Source organism: Rhyacophila brunnea, unplaced genomic scaffold (genome assembly GCF_057557595.1).
Source record: "Rhyacophila brunnea isolate RB1 unplaced genomic scaffold, BYU_Rbru_1.0 scaffold_4, whole genome shotgun sequence".
NCBI lineage: Eukaryota > Metazoa > Arthropoda > Insecta > Trichoptera > Rhyacophilidae > Rhyacophila > Rhyacophila brunnea.
The window spans coordinates 51,113,797-51,138,617 of record NW_028233068.1 but is presented as its reverse complement, the minus strand read 5'-3'; positions in this window follow the sequence as shown (position 1 = coordinate 51,138,617).

Genomic DNA, 24,821 nt, shown 5'->3' with positions numbered 1-24,821 from the left:
CGTAATAATTGATGCAGAGTAGATATAATGAGATACTTGGGCGTAATAATGGTAGTTAAATAATAACGAATTGTAGTTGTTGTTATTTTATTATTATTAATCTCATATATACCACAAATCCTTCCAATCAAAATTACTTTTGATATCGGTAGGCAGCGCTCGAAATGGAAAATTTTACGAACCGGAGCGCTCGATGATTTTACGAAAATATTTACATAGTTATCTAAAATTATGAGTAAGTGTTAGGTTTTTTTGTTTTATGGCCGATCTAGCTCAGACGATCAAATTATTTTCCTACAAGATTTTATTCATCGGAACGGCGCTCCGGTGCGTTCCGGTCCATTTCGAGCCCTGTCGGTAGGTAGATACTGGTGGCGCTTTTAGCAGTGGACTGTAATTTGAAGATGATGGTGGATTACGGATTTAGGGGGGGGGTTACACAAGATGCCAGACACTGATCTTTTATGTTGTGAGGGCTGGCTGTTCGGAATGGCACTCTCATGGTTTTATTTGGTTTTGCGATGAATGATGATGAAAAGTTCAGGATAGATGATAAACGCGACGTTCGCTCAAACCGTATCAAATTTAGCGCAACGAAGATCAAACATATGCGCTTTGAGTCACTCTTAGCTATAACAAGCCTGCACGCGACCGCTTTCTTGATGTCACTTGAGCTAACTAAATGTTATTCGCAATCGCGGTCGGCTCATGACCCGTAATTGTTGGTTGCCTGGTCTTGTGACAATAATAAATAAGGATGTGAGGTAGGTGGGGAAATAAGGAATGACGGCCACTACAATTGGCCCAACCATGCTCTTGGTCTTGCATGAAGCCTATTGCATCCATAAAACAAATTCATGATAAAAAATGTAGTTAACCTATATTCAAATTCTGTAGGTTTATATTTCGGGCCATTTCCTCATACCCTCTGCAGTAAAAGTTATTACACTTTTGCAGTAACGATCTACGCTTACAACTCTGACACATTATATTCTTTGATACTTTGAGAGAATACTTTTCAGTATTTTTTTATACCGCTGTGGTATAAAAAGTCAGTCATAGAACGGAAATTTCAAACACATTAATGCTCGTATAAGTTAATATTATTATATATTTTGACTTAATAATTTCATTTGCCGTCCTTTGGTAAGTGCCGTTTTCGACGGTATGCTACATAATTTCGTGTTTCATAATATATTTCAACATAAGATTCAGTTGGATTAATACTATTTTAAAAAATATTTTTTCTGGTATTTTGCCGCCCCCTGAATCCTGCTACCCAGTTGCTGAGCCTCCCGAATACCCTCGCTTGGCGCGGCACTGTTTAGGCATTCATTTGTTAATTTCCAATTCATTATTATGTCATCTGTTCGGTGCAGCATTCGCAAATTTCCAATTTCGTGGAAAATTCTAGAGTATAAATTAGAAAAGAGTACATTTTATACTCACATGACCAAATTATAGAATAAACGACTCTTCCATATTATTTCCCCTCATAACAAGTTATATTTGCTTACAGTACGAATTCATTGAATGTTTAAATTAACATTGTAAATGTAATGTAGTACATTTAATGTTTTCTCATGAAAATTCACTGTGGAATTTGCGAATATTTTAGGTTATATATATTTGACAATATTCAACATACTTATCTGCTTCCTAATTTGACTTGGTCGACGAGATCTTTCCACGTGCTGCCCAGCATACACCTTTCAATAATACGTAGCATATTTATGTACTTTTCTCAAAGCCAAGGTGTTTGTGATTGTTCAAAATTACTAACAACCACCCTGAACGAAAAAGCAAGGACATGGTTATTAATAACTAAAAAAAATGATTTATTGTTATTTAGATTTTTCTAAATACACTACTACGAGTATTTAGGCTTATTTAAAGTTTTTATATATAATTTAAAAGTACTTATTTTATATTGTGGGTATACACTTTTGTGAATTGCGTTTTCAAATTGACCTCTCTAGCACTATTTTCTAGATCCGCTAGTGTCTAGCAAAGTGCTTGTTTTACAATGAGGGTATCAAAATTATACGTGAATGACCCCTCATTACGCAAGTTATATGTGCGTATCATTTGTGTGAAGTATTTTCGAATGAATAAAAATATTATTTTGGAGTCCTTACAAATCTGTCTACAAGTCATAATGAAATTGGATTGAGTTCGCAATGAAATTTTCGATTTTTATATTTGATTTCGCTGGCTTAGGTACGGATTTATTCCGTATCACAATGAAATTGGAGGAAATTTTCCACATGTTTTATTCGGTATAGGTATTATATATACTATCAATAAAATTATGTAATATTTGTCCACTCGAAGAGGGAATTTTCTTTATATATCTTTGTGGATTCATTTACAGTACTTTTATATAATACCAAATAGTAAATTTTCTCTTCTCGCCCAAATCAATCGCAATTGTGCATATACAAAATACCTTATCGTATTTTAATTTTATATAATATCATTCCTTAGTTCTACGTTTGTGAAATTACCATTTTCGTAACTACGCGAACATATGGACCTACGCCGCGTATACAGTATACAGAGAATACAAAAATAAAGGAAGAGGGTTGCTTTCTGGAAGGTTTAATTTGGATAAATATGGAATAAACTTAAATACGTGTTAAAGAATGTTATTTTATATACTCACGTCTGTATAATAAAAGTGCATTAAAGTTTGTCACGTTAACAAAACACGCATTCAATATTGGTAATATTTTGGCTGTCCGCCGACAATTAACCACTCTACGCAGCGTTTGGCCCTCCGTTCGCCTGTCCACCGTTTCCCGTAACCATGAGACATTGTAATGGGCGCCAAGCCTTAAGGACAGTCGGCGCGCTTTGTATTTATTGCATTTTAATGCCTGACCATCATACAGTAATCAACCATATCCTAGCTTCAAAACGTTGGTTCATGGCGACAGGTTTTTCCATTTTTATCTTATTTATCTGTGGAAGGTATTTTAACAGACTTTTTACGAGTGATGGTTATTGACTATAAATAACCCTCTAATAACCCATTGAATCCTGTATCTAGATCAAACACATATTGAAAAACGATATGTGATTTTGCCAATTCAGTTATTCCCTTGTACTGCTCCAACGTAGCCGCTGAGAAAAACATTAACTATCACTAATATTAACGCTAATATTACTTGAAAATTCACCAGCTGTGCTTTTCTCACATTTGGTAGGTAGGTGTATTTGTACTCGTATATAACTATTATTCTGAAATGCCCCTACTTCACCTTATAGCAATGACAACTATTTTCTCTAATATAAAATTGATGTAACACTTTCTATGTAATACATCAAGGTGGAATGCTCCACCTACCAGAAGCACCCAACGGAAAAATACTAAGCCAACAATTTGAGACATTCTTTTGATAACTTTAAGTGTTTCAATTAATAAATTCGTCTAAAACCATTAAAAAGAAAAACATGTTTTTATTTTAACATAAAGGTAAGCTTAGGTAAAATTTTAAAACGTGAATATTATTTATTATTATAATTTAGTTTGCTAATTTTTCTCTATTTTTTAAGTTATACTTCTTTAGGCGCGTTTGGAAAATCAGATCAGAGTGTATTTTTGGCGTGTGACATGTAACACATAATTTATTTTTTCACACACAAATAAACGCACCCGATTGGATTCGAACCACCAATTGTTCGGTTATCAGCCGAACGCACTACCTTTACGCCACAGTATGATACTGTAATCGTGACGATTATACAGTATAATATTATAGTCTAGAATTGTTCCGTTGCCTAGGTAGCGAATTGATTATTGTCGGCCATTTGCAATGCCTTACGTAAATAAACTATTAAACGTCACAGTGGCAGTTGTTACTTTAAAAATAAAAACAACGATAAATAATTATATAATTTAGTAATATAAGTTAAAGTGTATAGAAATAAACCAACGGCGTTCCAATAAGCGGTCCCTTTTCTTGAGTGTGTAATTTAACAAGATACTAATTAAAAGCTAGTCGAAGAATCTAGTTTTATCACAAGTTTTGTTTTTGCTTTGTTACGCCAAAGAAGTATAACTTCTAATGCGCGTACATAAGTACACACACCGATTTTTTTAAATATGTAAATTAAAAATAACATGCATAAGTTTAAATCCTTTTTCACCTTCAGTGAGAATTATTTCATATACGTAAGTAATGATGGGATTCAGTTTTTCTGACTGACTGACAGTGTATTTCATGGAGGTATAAAAACTGTAATTCTTATCGTTTTATTAGAGCTAAACCCTCCCCTTAAACCGTACCTACAATCACATTTAATCGGTTTGTCATCGCGCTGTCTGTTAAAATGGAAAACTTCCGTCATGGCCGCCGCGACCACCATTTTATGCTGTCATTTCCTAAGCAGCCATTTTAGGCGGGGCGCACAGGATTGACAGCAGGAAATGGACTAAAATGTGGACTTTTCTTGTTATCTGGTAATACTTACTGCAGTGCTTTTAATATCTATACAACCGAGAGAGGTTTTTATTGTATTGTAGCCTAATGATGTTTGATATAGAAAAAAAACAGCACGTTATTTCGAGGATAGGCATTTTTTTATTGTGATTATCTACTTATTATTTTTATTTGTCTCTGAAAGTTGAAAGCATTTACCATCGTATTTAATTTCTAATCCAACATTACACCTGTGTATCTATTCTATACACAATACTGCTATCGGCCGCTGTCGAAGGTAGTTTATCATATTTATTTATTGCGGCATTATAATTGTTACAATAAATTAGTTGTAATTGTTACATTGAAGTTAATCCCTCCAAACCAAAACCCGCCCCGCACCTCACTCTATACTTGTATACTAAATTATAATTACATATCTATTGAGCCCCCTCTTAAGAATAAATGCTACCTTTTAACAACACCTCTCTTTGCTGTGTTAACTTTTAGAGCGAGATAGACAGTTTAGACGGCTAAGCCGAAGCCGGCTCGTACACCGAAACTGCTCTCATCTGCAACGTGTCGAATACATCGATGTGACGTCATCGTTATTCACAAAACACGCGTTAGCAAATAGAGCTCCACAGATTGGTCGAATGCGACTTTTTAGTTTGAAAAAAAAATCTAGTGCTGCTATCAACAAATCGCATGCGTTTTGGGCTGTGAGTGGAAGACGCCAGAACGCATACACACAACCACGAATTGGTCATTCATATACTGTCGCTAGGTAGATTTTCGCGGTCTTCATAATATGCAACATCGAAGCGATGTTCCTAGAAGGTTTGATTTTTGGCTGTACGGCAGACGAGGCGAATTTAGATGTGAGAGCCGGCTAAGAAGCAGTCTTGTGTATATGCGATGAACAGTGAATAATAAAATTGTATGTCAAAGTAAAGTTGGTGGCTAAAAAATGTATCTACGGAGTTTATTTTTTTTTTCAATATATTATATTGTATTTGGGGGTGTATTAACGCCGTCTAATCATTACTTAGTTACCTCACCCTATTACGTTTCAGTATCGGAACAAAAGAACAAACACAGGATCGTGCTATTTTCCTCGGTCTATCCTCATGTCCCGTCTATCCTACCACGTGAAACCCAACGCCAACTATATTTAGGCCGTCGCACTGAATTGCGAATTACAATGGTAGTGCTGGTTATTGATTATCTTCTAATCCAATTCGCTAACATGTTTCCAATAAATTAAGATTTTCCATTGAATATTTCGTTCAAGTTATTACCATTTATTTCAACATGCAACAATCATCATTTTCTACTAGCACTCTACCATACATATTGCATTCGAAGTATGATAAATAGCTTGCACTGCCATCGAAGTTTACAGTTTCTTGTCTTCGTGAAATCTGCAGTGCTTAGATCGTTATTGTAGCATCACTACAGAGTGAGTGAAGGTTGGCTATGAGAGAATCCGTGCAAATTTGTTCAGATAGTATTCAGAGCATCTCTCTTTGTGCTCACATCCGCCGTGTCGGTTCACACACTCGAGTGTTTGTAACGCGGTCATACCAGTGTACTTTGCCTCTAATTTTCGGCGTAGACATCGATTCTCAAAGCTCAAAAATCGAGACCATTCTTGATTTAAGTAAGACAAAAAGAGGCGGATTACTAGTTCACTTGAAATACTACCAATTGTCGGTAACAGGGGCAATTAGTTAATTCGATACATCATCAATTGTCTTTTTTCAGTAGCTCTAATAGGATACAATATTGCAAAGACAATATCGGTATGACGTGTAGGTACCTTTGTCAAATACATAACTATAATAAAATTAAAAAGTAAACTGTCAATTTATTGAGTCATTAAAAAACGTACTCACATTTCTCGCTACAGTTGGTTAATTTGTATTTTGTGTGACTATTTAGATAGGTACCTACACATAAAAGTTTTAGGACCAGTGTCCTTTTGAAATTTGTATACAATGGTTTCTAATTATGTCCGGAAACACACCCTGTAATATTTTTTACATCAAACGCAAACGGCTTTCCTTTGGGGGGATGATGATTTTTTCACTCCTAATGAACGACTGGGGAGGGAGGTTGACGTAAAAGCAGGAATTATCCATAGAAGAAATCTAACACAATCAAAATAACGATGTGTTTAACTTAATATTTTATCATTTTCTGTCACCGCCCTGCATAATTAGGTAGGTACTATAATTACGAAATACAATTTGATCTACTCTACATGAAAAAGTATCCTCAACTGATTCCTGCCATGTGCCAGTCTTCTTCCAGGGTTTTCCATTCTGTTCCAATTCTCCTCCACACAGTCAACCCTACTTCTTTCGTGGGTTGTTTTCGTTACAGTACCCACCTGCAAAGCTAATCTATTAGTGTCATATCTTATAAATGTTGCCATATATTTTTTGTTGATTAATATACCTATATAGCTACCATAGCTATCTTTAGAGTTGTGTATCACGGATTCGATTCCGCGGTTGGACAAAAAAACGTATATTGTTTTTTTTCAAAGGTGGGCGAATGGTTATCAACCTTCGTAAAAAAAACTGTTAAAATAGCCTCTACTCAACTCTGCAGTTAAAGCTCGTACGTTGCGCTTGGGAGCGAACGTGGTATTTTGTTACCATGTTCGATCCAAGAGTGGAGGTTGTATTAACAATAAACGTATGTTAGCCACTTGCTCAACCCATCAGGTCAATACTTTATGTCCTAATACACATTGAAAAACAACATGTGAATTTGCCGAACCCGGGAACCACGATATAATAAGCCTTACGCGTATCCACTCAGCCAACGTGGGCATATTATACAAATATATTACGTAGTATAAATAATGAGTCTGTAGCAAAGTCGGTAATATCCATCAGCCAGTATGTTGATGTATGTAGATAAAACATGTACGTAGATAGTACACGTATATTAAAAAAATGGTTTACTAGTAATTAAAAGTGTTTCAAGTCCCTGTCGACATAATTCGAAACACCAGCAGATCATGATATATTTCTCACGTTATGCGGTTATTAGTACATTGCTTTAATTAATTAAACGATGAATGTTTACTAGCTTTGATAATTAGATTTGATAAATATCTGTTAATACAACCTCCCTCTCTGGGGGCCCATATTATCTTATAGGATCGAACAAAGATGTTGAAAAACATTCTTAAATTTTCTTTAAAATATAATTTATATCTACTGCCTGTACAGTGTAATTAAAATAACAAGAAGTATGCATACAAAAGGGATGAAGAAAATACCAATTGTTGTTTGTAAAACATTTCCATAATAAATAGATTTATTAGTTCAGAATAAACTACATATTGCCTACATATTAACTAAAAGACCACTGGTCCACTGATTAAATTATCTACAAATAACTTAGCATTGCAGGTTTTTTTGCAGAAAACTTGACATTTATTCACCAATTTGCAGAGAATATATAAAAAAAAACAATCTGTCACGATGAGTGATTAGGCATCCAATTATACCTGCTATACTTCGGCATTATTATTTTGTGGAAAAATCATGTAAAAATCGTTTAACCGGTTAAGTGCCCAGAGCGTCTTTGGACGCCTTAATTACACCGATTGTTATGTTAATTACTATCAATTAACTAATTGCGGCATAGAAAGGATTAAAACGGTTTAACTGCACCCAAGTAAGTACGAGAATTACACTCATACACAAGTCATCAAACATGGTACAAAAAACACAATTTGAATAGCGAACGGAACCGAATTTGATAGGAAATGAATTAGCGCTCACACAAAATAATGGCTTAGATACCGTAGCGTATATTATAATAGTTGTATGATAATCAGTTATTACCAGTTATTATCAGTCATATTCCCGGATGGGTTCTCCGTGTCCAGACAATCCGCGATTTGATTCTAACCATAACCACTGGTGGTATCTATCGTATACGAGTCGTTGTAACGTATCACATCTAAAAGTGATCATCGTGTACGCATGACCTAACGGTCCTATTATCAGAGCGTTGGAGCGGAGCTCAGAGCAGGAGCACGAAGCAGTGGAGCAATGGGTTTTACTCGGAGCAGGAGCACCGAACATTTGTAGTGCTCCACTACTCCGGATGTTTTTTATTATTAAATTTTCGTCCTAAAATCCCATGTAAATATTATATTTGACACTTTGCAACACTGGAATTATTTGGAATATGGCAACACTGCCGAGTGATAAATAACTTCACCTTTTTGACAGAATACGCAGATAATAAAGACAATGTGCTGGCGAAATTTTGTTTAATAGAATTAATAATGAAAAGGACGACTAATAAACCTTATTTCAAAACCTTATTTTAACATTTGTATAGGTACGTCATATAATAGGTACCTATTATTTTTTTAGCCGGAGCGGAGCAACTCAAAAATGGGTCCGCTCCAACCCTCCATTACTCCTAATATTATTAAACGCATTCCTGTTGACTCGAAATGGAAAATGTTACATACCGGAACGCTTGATATTTTTCTGAAAATATTAACATATTTATCTAAATTTATGTACATTAAAACTCATTTAGTGCTGACACCGCGACTGGCGCGTTTGCGTTACCTGACCATTCGATATAATTCTAATATGCTATTTAAATGTGGTAATTAAAAATTAATTAACAGCTCAGCAGTGATTGTGTTCAAAGGGTGAAATTTTCTTACATTTTACGACTTGCGCTTCGATCCCTGTGTGAAATTGGTAAAGAAGCAGACACTTGAAACAATTAAATTTAATAAAAAAAATAAGTGGAGGTAACTGACTTTCTAACGAATATCCTCATTTTATTCTTTGGCTTGCGAATTCACCCAAGCAAATGTTCCCTTTGAACTCTTATTAAACTTTAGCACCGGCGAAGTTTATCCAAAACTGTCAAAATCTCTCATTAGAAGCGTCGCGGAGCAGTGCAGCATTCTCGGGGACGTTTCGGACACTGCCGCGGCGCCGGATTGGGCCACTTTACGGGACATTTGAAGGAAATGTCCCGTGGCAGGGCGCTCTAATGGGGCACATCATTAGTGGAGGACACTAAAAGTGTTGGAGATGTAGTTTTCTTGGACACTTTATGTCAAATCGTGTGTGTATTTTCCCCTTTAAGTTCATCGCACAGATGTTAACATTGTTTGAATGTTAGGAGGGTTAGTTTGTGGGTTAGGTGTATATTTTTCAATTACATGAAAATATATGGTTTTGATTTTTTTTTCTAAAAAAAATAATTTCATGTTTATATTGATGCAGGAAGTATCACAATAAATTAATTTCATATAATCAATCATATTATTATTAAAATTATAACAGGTAGGTACAGACCTACAACTTATCGGAAGAATGGGATGGGGGAGCCACTGTCGAAAACTACCCAATCAAGACTCGTAACTGGATGAAATCTGACATTCGAGTGAAATTTTCAAAATGGCGTCCTATGGCAGTTTGTAGTTCCATTTTTGGCCATTCTACAGATAAGTTTGTAGATCTGTATTTTGAGATACTTACATAATAAAACATGCAATATTTTTTGACACGTTGATTCCAATGTATACATTATTTCAACTGAATTCGATTTTCAAAACAAATGAATGTTGCGCTGATCTCATTTTGCGTGTTGAGTGGGCAAGCTAAATATTATTTTTAGCTACCAAATAGCAAGTACACACCACCAAACGTTTTCTTTTTTAGAAAGCAGTACCAGACAGCTATTACAATATTAATTATACATTTAAAAATTAATTAAACAAATTATAGATTGACACATCTCGCTCTAAGCGGATGGATCCGATTCTTATTGTCATTAATTGACATGGACTAATTAAATAACTCAAACATCATTAATTATTATTCAATTTAAATTTTCTGACCTTTTTAGATATCCAATAATCTGTAGAATATAGGAAAAAATTACACTGGTCGCCTTGTGATCACAACTTGTGGATAATAATAATTGTTTTTGTGTATATGTATATGTGTAAGAGGATGCCAGGACTCACTTCGAATTATTTTAAATACTACTGACGATGATATTGATAATTACCTAATCTGTCCCATCAGATATCGTGTTAAATTCCACTGAACTCCCACTAATACCAATCTAATCATTTATTTTTTAAAACTTATTTCAGATGAACCAGAAAACGGCTCACAGGATGAAGGTTCGCTACATCTGCAGAATATAATCGATCACTCATCAACCACGACACCACACTTACAATATATAAAGGTATGTAAAATTAGTATATTATTCAATATATTGTATTATTTGGTACCAATTCAAGGTATTTTTTCTCGTTAATTAGATAAGTTCTATCCGTACAATCAATTTAGTAGACAAGCTTTGGATATATACAGATCCACAAAATATAGTACTGTCCACCGTGTATTATTTTAATATCTTTATGATATTAATACATATAATCGTCTCTGTTCTGGCAGAACACACTAACTGGAGAATACTAGTTTTGAGTAATTTGACTTTGAAGTTGTTAAAATGTTTGAAATGGTCTATCATGTGAGTTTATTAAGTAATCGTAAAAAGGATGACTTTAAAATAAAGACTGTTTATTTATTAAGAAGGTTTCCTGACGGTAAAGTTTGAAATAAGTAACATTTTGGTATAAGTAACTCAATATGTCATTTTTTCGAATTAGTGTCTTCTGCCAGAACAGTGACGTAATGATATAGCGAGTGATTTTGACTTTGTAAAAAGTAAATTCCTTGAGTTCCGAAAGTCCGTTCGCAAAAATTGAAAATGTCTGCAGATTTTTTCTACTATTTTACGTTTCTTTTATAGTCGAATGTACATGTAGGTATAAATTCATAATCTATTGATAACGATTGGAAATGAACAACGGAAAAATAGATATGAAATACTGACACGCTTGGCGTCCAAGTAAAATTCCATTGATAAATCAAATTGAGTGATAAAACCATTTTTCATTAATTACATTCTAAATGATTCATTGATTACTGTAGGTACTGTTTGCCTGATGCAAATATTCGTAACTCTATATGAGTATGCAATCAGTGGTAACATAATATTATGACGATATTGTTAATTTCAAACATTGACAAATATAATTGAGAGTCAAAGGGGGGAGGGATTATGAATAAAAATATCGATTGGCACAGCTGTTTTAATAGACAATTTATACCAATGATGCACAACCCTTTATCAGTAAGACCAATTTATCGCGAGCAGCACAGGGTACAAGTACAGTATCAAGCTTCAATATTGGAACCATACCTAAAATAAAATTTGATATAAATAAAAAGGATGCACTAATGTTTTTTAAAATAAATATAAAAAATATTAAAACGATGAATTAGTCGAAAATCTTAACGTCAAAAAATTGAAAACTTGATAAACTAAATTTTAATAATAAATATGACCATAAAATATATATAATATAATAATAAGATGTGACCCTGCAACGAATTCACGTTTTATTACATCTTTTTACAATTGTAAGTTTATCTTTGAGTTAAAAAAAAATCTTTTTAATGTTTCCAGATACCTACATATTTATTAAAATACAATTGAAATTGTAAATTATCAAAAAAAAGCTTCGTATTTTACCGCTAGGTTCTCTGTTGGCATATAGGATCCCCCTTGAGATTTCTTTCTTTCGTAAAATTCATTTAGTCGGCGGCGGGTTGTGTATCACTGAATCGAATTCTGCCATTGATCACTTTTTGTGGGAATTTACTTGCAAGATTTATTTGAAATATTACTTATGTCACTCTATCACACTTTAATCTCGGGCGATCAGACATGCACTCTCTGTTATTTACCTACGAATGGATCGCTCTTGTACCATCGTTGCAGGTTAATGTGATTTAATGCTACGATAAACGTCATCCGGGTAATAGTCTGATCGTGCCGATACAGACCAATGATCATGCACTACTGTTTTCTGCGCGGATGATTGGCGATTGCACTAACCATAACATGTACCTAGGTGTTGCCATCCTCAACCGTTCGTCTCCATGAAAATTTATCTGAACCTGCCTTCTCCAATTTTAGACCTTCAAAAATCCCATCCCAATCCATTGTTCTTAACTGAAAATAATGTTGTTAACAAGACTCCGCTCAGTCCGTAGCAGTTGTGTTATTGGATCACATCATTCGACTTCAATAAGGTAAATCATAATTCGGTGACGATATACTGCTGGATAAAAGCCTTCCTAACTCCTTTCAATATTCATACACGTCAAAGTTGTTAAGTTCGTGTTTCAATTATCCCTGTGGTCATTTAGTACCCTCGGTATGACTGAAATATTGTTCAGTTGTTATACATTCGCCATCAATATATCCAGCTTATTGTCACTTTATTTGTTCGGAAACCTCTATCACATCGCCTACTCTTGTGTGGTTCCTTATTATGAATAACCAAATAAGCGTGAAGTTCGATAGTTTTGACAGAAAATATAACATCCCTGGAGCGACGCCGAGCGAGGGAAAACGATGCAATAGAATTATTCATATAAGAGCAGCCAGAAATAATAACGATAACAATAATTAAATTTACCCTAGATAATTAATTCGTGCGCAGTACAAGAAATCGCAATCTGCGCAAATTCAGGGTTGAGTTATTCCACTATAATTTGCTTTAAACCTAATAATGTTAAAAAATAGAAATAGAGCCTCAATGTATGATATGAAAGCAAAAGAGGGACCAATGGTTCACTGATTAAGTTAGCTACAATTGTATTTGCATTGCAGGTTCATCTACACCTACAGAGATATTCACACTACTACAATGACCAAATTTGCCACTGTGCAGGCTTATAAAAAAACAATCCGTCACGATGAGTAGACAAAGAAAGAGCCAATAATACTACACTTCGACATTCTTATTTAGTTAATTACAATCTTTCTACAATATCTGTAAAACCGTTTATAACTGCAGTCGAGTAAGTAATCATAATTAACATTTAAAAAAAAATTACAGCCGTTGCGTGTGTCAGAAAATCGGAATTCCAACTGAACGATGTTAATTAATATTTGTGGAGTTTACCAACATAACCATGCTTCATGATTTTGCTTAATCATTTCAAATGTCATAAAAGTCATAACAGAAATAACGTATAAAGGCTCCTATTTCTAGTCCAAATTGCTTATACCCAACATACGCCTTCATACAACCTTCTGGTGTATTTGAAAAATATTTGACACTTGCAGATAATTGAGACGTCATGAGAATATATGTATTTATACAAATGTGAATCACACAGATGCGGACGGCGAATAATTTCATGACTTGAGCACAAATGTTTCGCAAATAAGTCGTGGTAACAATGCACTTGCGCAATTGTGTGAATGTACGTTTATTGTTACATTTGTCAAGTGAACCAGTCACGGAATTTTACATAACTGATTTTAGTTTAACGTAGGTATGTTTCAACACTGATTGGTTAAACAGTTTTAGCTTTAAGCACATGTGAGCTTTTGAATTTCCGTTTGATTTAGGTTGAATATTTCACATCTAGGAGGAAACCATTGAAAACGAAAATGGATAAAAAATGCTTTCATAATAAATTTTTGAGACTCCTTTACTTTGGGGCAGTATGGATATTGTCCGTGGCTTTATCCGACTGAATTTCTCTTAGGTATGCTTACATACTGTAGCTTAAAATTTAGAAGGGATCTTTATTTAGCTACATATTTTATCCGACTTATACGCGGCGTATATGTGAACTCTGCCATTCTTGGTGGTGTTGGCCTCTGTGTCTCTGATAATTACCTTAGGAATCGAGGGCATCCGTTGTGTGTTCTCCCAAGGTGCAGAACTAACCTGCCATTAGTGATGTCAATTTGGAGAGCAATAACCATGTTTAAGGAAATCGCTTCGGATATTGATATATTCCACTTACGTAATGGTGAATTTAGGTGGACGTTATTTTTTAAGTTTTTAAAATAGGGTCTATCAATAGTTCACTCTGTGTGCTTATATCTAGTTTTATTTTTGTTATTTTATTTATTTTCTTATTTTATCTCTTATTTTATTACTTATTGTATTATTAACTGACATTTCTCTGTATTTTTATTTTAAAAATTGTTAACACTTATTTTATGTCATGTCGTGAACGATTTGAATTTTTGTTATGTTCATTATATGTAAAATAAATAATTTTGATTTGATTTAAAAAAATACCTACAAAACTTAAATTATATCATCATCATTATATTCTACATAAAATCACTAATCAGGAGATTGGTACTTAAATTATACTGATTTTTAATATTTTGGCGCTGTATTTTTTTCCAATGCAGTGGCCTTGTGCAGACTACGAGTGCCAGGCAACAGGTGCCGAAGATAACCAATAAAAGTGCATCATAAAAATGGAAAACTTTTTTTTCTGAAACGGCCATCCGTTTGAGAAGCCCCCGATCCGTCAGCGTCGCCGTAGACGGGCGTCGCGACGCTGTTTGTCTTCCATTACCGCGCCTTGTTTGCTCCCCCTCCCCTCATCACACGCCACCCTATCACCGTGGGCCCCCGCCTCAATCCGCCCCTGACCATAATAATATGAAGGCCCGGTCGTATACAGGCCGCACCCTGCAATATCTGAGTGAACTGAATACAATGCTATTACGCCACTTACACCCTCATATTACCTACGTCCTACGTCATTTGACTTTTTTTAGAATTAGGGTTGTGCGTGGAAAATAAATCTGATTATACGGATCATTATTATCCGTCTTTCAAAACTAGTCTGATTTATAGGATAGTATGCAGTCCAGGCCGACGTACATCTACTTGTAGAGTGGCCACTTCATAACTTTGCACTTTGGTTCTAGGATGAAAATGATGTAATATATTCCAAAAATATATTTTTAACATATATTATATACTTATTTATTTATGACTACATATATTAATACAAGCGAATATCATTTCATATAATTTTATGCGAGGCAATAAGGCAACGAGCCGTTTCAGTGTAGTAAAAAGTGCAAAAAGGTGCAAAGTTATAAAGCGTTTACTCTACACAAATAAACATGATGACAATAGAGTATTTTTTGCAAATAAGTCCATTTTTTCACCAACAAATAAGCAAGTTTTGGCCAATGTTGGCGGGGTTTTTTACGCTTTCGTAAGAAGTAGCAGCGACACAATATGATCGCGGTGCAGACATCTTCAAAGCGTACCTATATGTGGTAGAACTCCACTACCTATAATGGCTTAAAAAGTGTAATTCACCACCATTCTTTTAATATTACTTGTAACGTGATAAAAAATTTACTGACAGTTATAAATGACGATTGTTAGCGAAACAGTGGGAAAACGGTTTAAATTTTTTATTGAGTTTGATTTATTTTATACGCACTGTTTTTACTGTTTACTGTAATTACTATAACAATTCAACATATGATACTAATATCATAGACATAGCTAAGTGGCAGGACTAGAACCCGTGATCTACTGATTTCAAGGCGGGCCAGTGTTGACTTCTTTTCTTTGCTGATTATAGTAGAAAAGTGTAAAAAAATATAGTATTTTACTATAATTATTTATAGTACGATTGACAACACTGGAGAGGGCATTCTGTTCACGCCTATCTACACGTTGAGTTTGAAAATACACCCGATCCTCTTTTTGCACGGTTTCAAAATAACAGGGTTTAAAAAAAGTAGCGATTATTTCTTATTTACACTGATTTTTTTGCTTTAACACGGTTTAAAAAAAACTAAAAAGAATAACAATATGTATGCATATATATATTTATCAAAAAATTGCATTGCAATGGACCGTACGCCACTGGTGCATACATATGTTATACATACGTACATACACGGCGCTACTAGTCAGTCACTTCGGGTTCGATACGAGAGACGCGTCATTAAATATTTCCAGCGATGAGAGTGATTTTTCGCCAGCGAAAAACAGCAGTACACGGGCACTGTATTGTCAAGTAGCGACACTGAATGAATATATATATGTCTATATGTTAAATTTAATTTAAATCGAAAACTATGCATATGATGATTTATGAAACACATTTTTATGTATAAATAATAAATAAATTCGATTTATTTTTGAGTTCAAGAATTTCATATTTTGAGTTGATTTTAAGTAATGGAACCTATCTACCATTTTTGTATGGACACCTTATCTTTTTTACACGGTTTTGTTTTGCACGTTAGTCTTTGGAACGTAACCCCCATGCAAAAAAAAGGATCGGGTGTACAGTATTACTAGTATATTTTTGCGTATGCTTCTATTTGTTTTATTTTCTTTGAGACAGAAGGTGTTTGGAATGACAAACCAGCTAACTGCAATTTTGAACAAAAATGAGATTTTAATTACATGTTGTTATAAAGCATGACGTTTTCTATGCTCACACAACATTTCAAATCCCTAAACCTAGAATTAAATGCGTTATCGTTTTTCACACAAAACAGCCAACTGCAAGTGTCTAATTTCCAATATCGTAAATGGAAAAACTCCGCTCATTATATAATATTTCTTTATAAATAAAAGGGAAGCTAAAATAATGTAAAATATTGGTGCAGCTTATTTGTAAAAAAAAAAATCCAAGTGTATTTTTGGAATTGTTAAATTTTGCTCGATAGTTAAATAATTAAGTTTTTTCTCCTTCCTGAACAATTTGCCCGAATGGAGTTAGCCTGTTTGTAGATTAAGCAGTCGAAATTTCCCTGCTCGTTCATATAAATTTTATTATACCTACTAATGAAATTTTATTCATTTCACTCTGTAAAAATATTATATTTGAAAAAATAGTTATGGTACCTGTAAATTTTTCATTCATTCTAGGTCGGTACCTATAGGTAAATCATTAAAAAATGACATCATAGGAAATTCGCATGTTTATTGGTATCATTTGCCACCAATCTAACTGCGAATCGCTTTTACCGTACCCGTGGTGACACTATAAAATGATTTACCTATCTAGATTTTGTATTAGTGGTCATATCTTATCACGTGATTACGTCAATTATAAAAATTACAATAATAAAAAATATTACTCGTGTCAACCCTAATTTAGTGATAAAACTCATAAATAAAGAGATATAATTCTATGCATGTGTAGTGTGTAGCTGTATGGCGTTTACACACCCTGAACACAAGTGGTCAAATATTTTGATCGATGGACGGAATAGTTATCATTTTCTTTATGTGGTAAAATGAAAACTCGCCTTGCAATCCTATTAATTCTTCCAAAGTTATTTTTGTATTTTGCTACTTTTGACATTGGTATGCAAATACGTTCTTAAAGGATTTGTTTCCTATTTCGAATATAATTTTTAGTAATTAATCACCCGCATTTTTTTGTCAATTCGATATGTATAGCCATTTAATTAATTATACTTAATCAACTCTCTACACAATAGTAACTGGGTGTGTGCAATGGCGGGACATGCTCAGCGTAGGTCAAAATGGAGCTTTTATTGCATTTTCAAAGCATGATCCTGGACATTCCTTAAACGTTGTAGATAATCTATTTATATAATTTTGAAGCCTTATTATCCTTTATATTTATTTTAAAAATTTGATGACTGCATACAGTATTTTTATTACATAAAATAGTATTCTTTTAAACCTCTCGCTCTAATGTTTTAGAATATAGTCATATATCAGTACATAAATGTGCAGTGGTGTTAAGATTTTTTACATTTATTAATTTTTAAACGCATTTATAAAACCATCAGTATAATTTATGTCGACATTGTTATAGTTAAATATTTACGATAAAAAAATATATTGATAATCTCTGTGATCCCAAATTTGACAAGAATTAGGCATTTCATCATTCAAAAAATGGGCAAGATTAACACATTTGAAGATAATTCTAAAGATACTAATTATAAGCTATGTCTTTGACCATTCAAGTGTGATAAACATCATACGAATAACGATTGCTTTATAATAATTATTGACCTAAGAATAAGGTATCACATTAAAATAACATGTACGATTTTGATATTATTCAATAATTGAAGGCGTCCCCGGAAAAAGGGTCTATATAATAAATAGGTACATCGTGTCAAAAAGGGATTTTATTGACTAAAACGGGTCTATATAGCATTGCTCACGATATTGGAAAATTTTATTATTTTAACTGCAACACTTTTTGAGATATCAGCGACACTAAAATGCTTACCGTAGAAAAGGGGTCTATATGATTATTTTAGTAACCAAAATTAAAAAATAAATTAAAATTGTCAATGATAAAGAGTGTTTTCATGAACATAATTATTATCACAGATATACTCCAAAAGTCCGCATGATCGAATGAAACGTTTTTTTCCTCTCCTGAGCAATTTTGTTTTTGCATATAGACCCTTTTTCCGGGGACGCCTTCAATTGTATGACTGATTTAGACCCTTTTAAATCATCTGAAAAATCTTGCGTCAAATAAAATCACCGCTGGGTGTGTGTGTTTATAGCACTGGCGAAGGCTGGAGGTAGGCTGTTACAATCCGACATAAATAGTACCTACACATTAAACTTTTTCAGTCAAACGAATTTTTTTCATTTAATTAAGACTACAGTGTGTAGAATCTGATAGTATTTGTTAGTTTTTAAAATTTAATTAAACTATGCGTAAACCAAACCATAATTAATAGATAATAGTCAAAAAATATTCGTCTAGATATAAAATTATGCCATTAAGTCATTAAACCATACATAGTTTTAAATATTTTATAGACAGAATAATATTTCTTTATATATTATGGTTTGGTTTAGGCAGGGCTTACTGAATTTAAAAAAAAAACTAACCAACACCGTAATATTTATTCTTATTTAATGAAAACATATAAGTATCACTGAAAAAGTGTGTACTATTTTTATCAGATCGCCCACAGCATGCCTAGTTTGGTTTGGTAGGCAGGGTTTAATAAATTTTTTTAAACTAACCAACACTTTCTACAAATTGTTGTCTTAGTTTAATGAAAACAAATACGTATGACTGATGAAATTTAGTGTGCACTATTTATATCTTATCTTAACAGCCTACCTCCACCCTTCGCCACTGGTTTATAGTGCGTTCAGGTATGACATAAATAAAAAAGTTTTCAAAACAATAACCTTATGAAAGAACCAAACTATCAGAAACATACCTACGTTGAACCAATAGTCGTTTAGGCTTACTTTTAATGTTGTATACGTCGTGTAAAATTTTATTTCTATTTTAATGTGTTTTTCTAACTTATCAAACAGTATTTTTCTACTAATATTGCGGCGGGGGTGGGGTGGGGTCGCAGATTACTTGACTATTACAACTGTGAGTCGTGGCTCTAAAAAGGTTGGTAACCAGTGGAATTTGGTTTAGGTTCTTCGTTGGATTTTATTTAATTCCGTTCCTATTACCAAATCAAAAATACCCAATTAAAATTCTTGGATGAAGAGAAAATGCCAATGCATCTTTGGTCACTGCATGAGTATCTACATAATAATATTATTATTATGTGCCGAATTTCAAGTGTCCGGATGCAAGGCTAATTAGCAAAAATACTAGTTACAGTTAAAATATAAACCCCAGATGAGCATGCTTGAAGAATTAATAGATCATAATATAATCCTGCGGTATCCAAGAAATATTACCCTAAAGCAGTGCTCCGCAACCGGTGTGCCGCGGTGCAATAGTCAAATTTTCGTACATGACTGGTAATATATTTGAGCACCTACATGAACTTAATAAAACAATGCAAGGTCAGAATGAAAATATTATATTGACGTGTTCTGGTAGGAGTTAAAACAAGGATCTCTACAAATGTTCCAAAGAAACTACCAAACCACCATTGAAAACAAGCAATTAATTTTGGATCCGTCTCAAAAACATTTAACTTTGCTGCAAAAGAAATTTCATCAGTACTTTCATACAATAAATGCGACAGGATACGAAACCCTTTTGCAACGAATGCCGAACATTCTATAGAAGCGCTTTTCCTATAAATTCGAGAGGATTTGTTGAATTGATAAACGACGGGACGCTAAAACTGAAGTTCGCCGATGGTGCATTGCCTATTTTCTGGATTTCGGTTAGTAAAAAATATACTCGGATTTCCGACAAGGCTATCGCAGTTCAGCTCCCATTTACGAGTCAAAAAAAGTCGCATTTTACTACGCTAGTAAGTATTCATATTTTAAAACATGTGATTGTAGGACACAATTTATTATTATTGTATCAATACTCGACAAATAATATTATTCCTAACCCGACAACTAACCATAATTATATTAATAGAATATACAAAAAATCGCTAAACATAAAATCAATACCATTAATTTTACCTCGAACACTATTTGAAAAACGCTATTTTAGAGTATCACACTGTCTTTAACCTTAGCGATAGGTAGGGGGGCCCGCCAAAGATCTTGGGCTGGGGTCCCCCTTCAGGATGTGGAGTCCATGTTTTGGTGTATAAATTGTTTTACGTATGGTGTGCCGCGGAATTTTGGGAAGACCTTTGGTGTGCCATGGGTTTGAAAAGGTTGCGGAGCACTGCCCTAAAAGACAACCAAAATCCCGTTGGATCGATAAGTCAAGTTTAGCGAATGTTCGTGGTAATGAGAGACTATGATCGAGAAGAAGTAGTGATTGAGATTAAATATTATTATATAGAGCCCAAGTGGAGCTAATAGCGCAAGGTTAGTTAGTCAAATTATGACATGCAAACAAGAGTTACCATCGTTTTCCATGTTGGATCTATTATTTTTCAATAATAATAAGCATAATATAATATAAATATGCCGTTCGTATAATTAATACGCATCTGGCGTATAGAGTTAAATCTAGCGTTTTTCAGTAAATTGTTGAAATTTCAAAAGCAAGTAGACACGGCAATAATAAAAAAAACGGTGTGTGTACTTACTTATGTACGCGCGTTAGTAGTTATACTTCTTTGGCGTAACAAACCAAAAACAAAACTTGTGATAAACTAGATTCTTCGACTAGCTTTTAATTATTATCTTGTTAAATTACACACTCAAGAAAAAGGACCGCTTATTGGAACGCCGTTGGTTTATTTCTATACACTTTGACTTATATTACTAAATTATATAATGGTTTCTCGTTGTTTTTATTTTTAAAGTACCAACTGTCACTCTAAAGTTTAACTGTTTGTTTACGTAAGGAATTGCAAATGGCCGACAATAATAAATTCGCTGCCTAGGCAACGGAACAATTCTAAACTATAATATTATAAAAGGTAGTGCGTTCGGCTGATAACCGGATAATCGGTGGTTCGAATCCAATCAAGTGCGTTTTTTTCGTGTGAAAAAATAAATTATGTGTTACATGTCACACGCCAAAAATACACTCTGATCTGATTTCCCAAACGCGCCAAAAATAGTATAACTTCAAAAATATTGTTTAATTTATTTAATTTTAGAGAAAACATTTAATCACACCTGATTATTCACTATGAAAAATATGTAAAAAGAAATGTTATATAATTTATTATTCATCCTTCATGAGAATCGTGACATTAAAAAATTCATTTAGTTAAAATCACGGTCTTTTTAATGGAGCTAGGTTTGATGACATAATAAAAATAATAATTAATTATGTAATTTTGATGACACAGTACCTGAAATTCAAACGAAGGCAGTGATTGAGTGTCATAATTACTTTTAAAGTATTTCTTTAATTTTATTCATTTTAATAAAATAACAAATTTCAACGGAATTGTTCCCGACCCTTTCCGTGGTAAATTTATCAATTGAAGCACTTGTAAGATTTCACCCTATAGCCAACTAGTAACAGCGAATTGGGTGTATAATAAAATAATTACCGAACAAAAGTGTCTCCAGAGTTGTTGCCAATAACGATTGTGTCTGCAATACAGGACGGAATTCAGTATTTGTTTGGGCCATCGAATTTAATAAAATTGTCTCATTTGTTTAAAATATTATGCTAACAGATCATGGCACAGTGAGATGAAAGACGGAAAACGACGCTTGTTCATTTTATTATGATGATGGATGGTAAAAAAATAAGAATTACCAGATCACATAAATATGGCGATGGTCCTTCATCAACAAAAATATGCCCAATTAAATATAGTCATCGACATCGCAGAACCACAGTTATAAAACCAAAATATTTAACATCGCCAAAAACAATGAAGGCACGTAATAATATATATAAGCGTCGGCCTATAGCGTCGTGGGTCCCAGGTTTGAATCCTGGGCCTGGCAAGTACACATATTTGTGGTCTGAGTAAAAGTATGGACTAATCACTAATACGTTGAGCAAGTGGCTGACATCCATTTATCGTAAAATCAAAATCTGTTAATACAAACCTCCACTCCGTGAAGGCCCGTGTGATCTTATCAGGTTCTGACATGGTCAAGAAAAATATTATTTAATGTATATCGACTGTGTTTAGGAAAAAGGGCGTAACCCTCGATTTTTCAAAAAGTGCTTTTATTAGATATTAACAATGTATACAACAAAATACACGTTCTATAAAAAGGAAGTAAGCCGCAAATGCCGAAATATTATCTAAATTCAGGTTTTAATTGAGATTAATTAATTTTTAATTTAAAGAAAAAAGCATTTATCCTCAATTTTAATGATTTTTCTGTAATAACTTCTTTAATTATTATAAGATCGAAAATATATTACACCAAATCATCAATCATCATGCACCAAATGTCTGTACCTATTTTTTTTTTTAAATATTAAACTAAAAACTCTCAAAAAACGTTTTTTGCCTCTCCTGTAAAATTTGTTCAGTGAGGGTTACGTCCTTTTTCCTAAATACGGTCGATATACATAATATAGATGTCTTCAGTTTTACGCAATGTATGTACTTGTTAGGGAGGGAGTATTAAAAATAATTAACCTCTATAGTGGGTATTTGTCTCGTATCGTGGTATAAAAATGTAAAAACATAAATGAAAATAAGTAAATAAGAGTACATGACGTGTGTTCTGACAGATGTCACCAAACTAATAGAATGGTAATGATACGGACATATTGCTCAGCGATTGGATAGGTAATCCGCCGGAACCAGTTAGAATAGTTAGATTGACGAATATCGTCAGGTGATCATGATGATGATAGTATTAACACGTTAATATAATATGAACTAGTATGCAATCATTAATAAATTTGAACGTTGTAAAAATTGCCATTGTATTTACACATAATTTTGTATACACACAACATATTTTTGGTTGATGGTGAGAAGTTTTTATGAATTTTCCGGTGGTGTAAAATACCTATTTGTTTAGTACAGAAAATTGAATAATGGCTTATAATGTATGTCATGGATTTGGTAGATAGGTACATAACTAGAATTAATTAGTAGTATAATACAAGAATGTATTAGCATTCTTGACTTTTTTTAAAAATTCCACGCCTTTGTTAGCTTTTTCAATATTCTTTCCTCCCGCTTTCAATTTAATTTCTCAGCTTTCGCTGTCCACTGGGAATTCGCGTGATCGCCCTTACTACTTAATCCGCCTCTGCATGAATTATTGCGTGACCGGATTGTAAAGTTAATAAATCTTTCACATTTTCAATTAATTTTTCACAATGGATACACCAAAACATAGTGGAATGGGGGGCCATAGACAAAAAGCACTACGTAAGCCAAAAATGGCGTTTTTTAATCAAAGCTAATGAAGTCTAATTTAAACGGAAGATTGAGTTTTAATTCAAAGCTTTTAGTGGATATTTGACATAGCTTTTTGACCTCTGATGTTTTATTAATGATAGAAAAAACAAATTTCAATCAGACTTTAATCAATTTTATAAATGGGATTGCTGTGTTTCAGTATTAACTAATTAACATTTTTGTTTATCTCAGTAGTAGAAATGAATGAGACAATAATCATATCATTTTAACGGCTACTACCACCCACCCCTACCCTGCGTACATTCTTGATACTCCTATTTAAACAAATCTATTGTGATTACACCCTATTTTAATTTCACTTGGATTTTTAAAATTTTAAATTCGCCACCTTCTCCCAAAACGTTTCTAGGTTTAATTAACCAAAAATGGTGCTTTGAATATTAAATGGATTTACATAATATGTGTGTAGTTGATAATAATTATTGGTTTACATATGTGTAATTCTAATTCATAACTGATTGGTGCTAAGCATTCGTATGATAATTTGAAGCGTTTTAAGGCCAATTTTTTTTTGTATTTCTACTAAACACTGCTAAGTTGCCTCATCATTGCCTTGAACCTCAGAGTAATAATATAAAGAGAGTGAGTATTGTTCAGCCTATATGTAGCCGTGTTTCTTGCGCAGTGACGTCCCGTGAGGGTAGGCAGATTGAGCGTCGCTTGGGGGCGGCAGTTACTCAAAGGGCGGCAAATCGAGGAGAATCATTAGGTATATATAGAAAGCTACCTAAACTT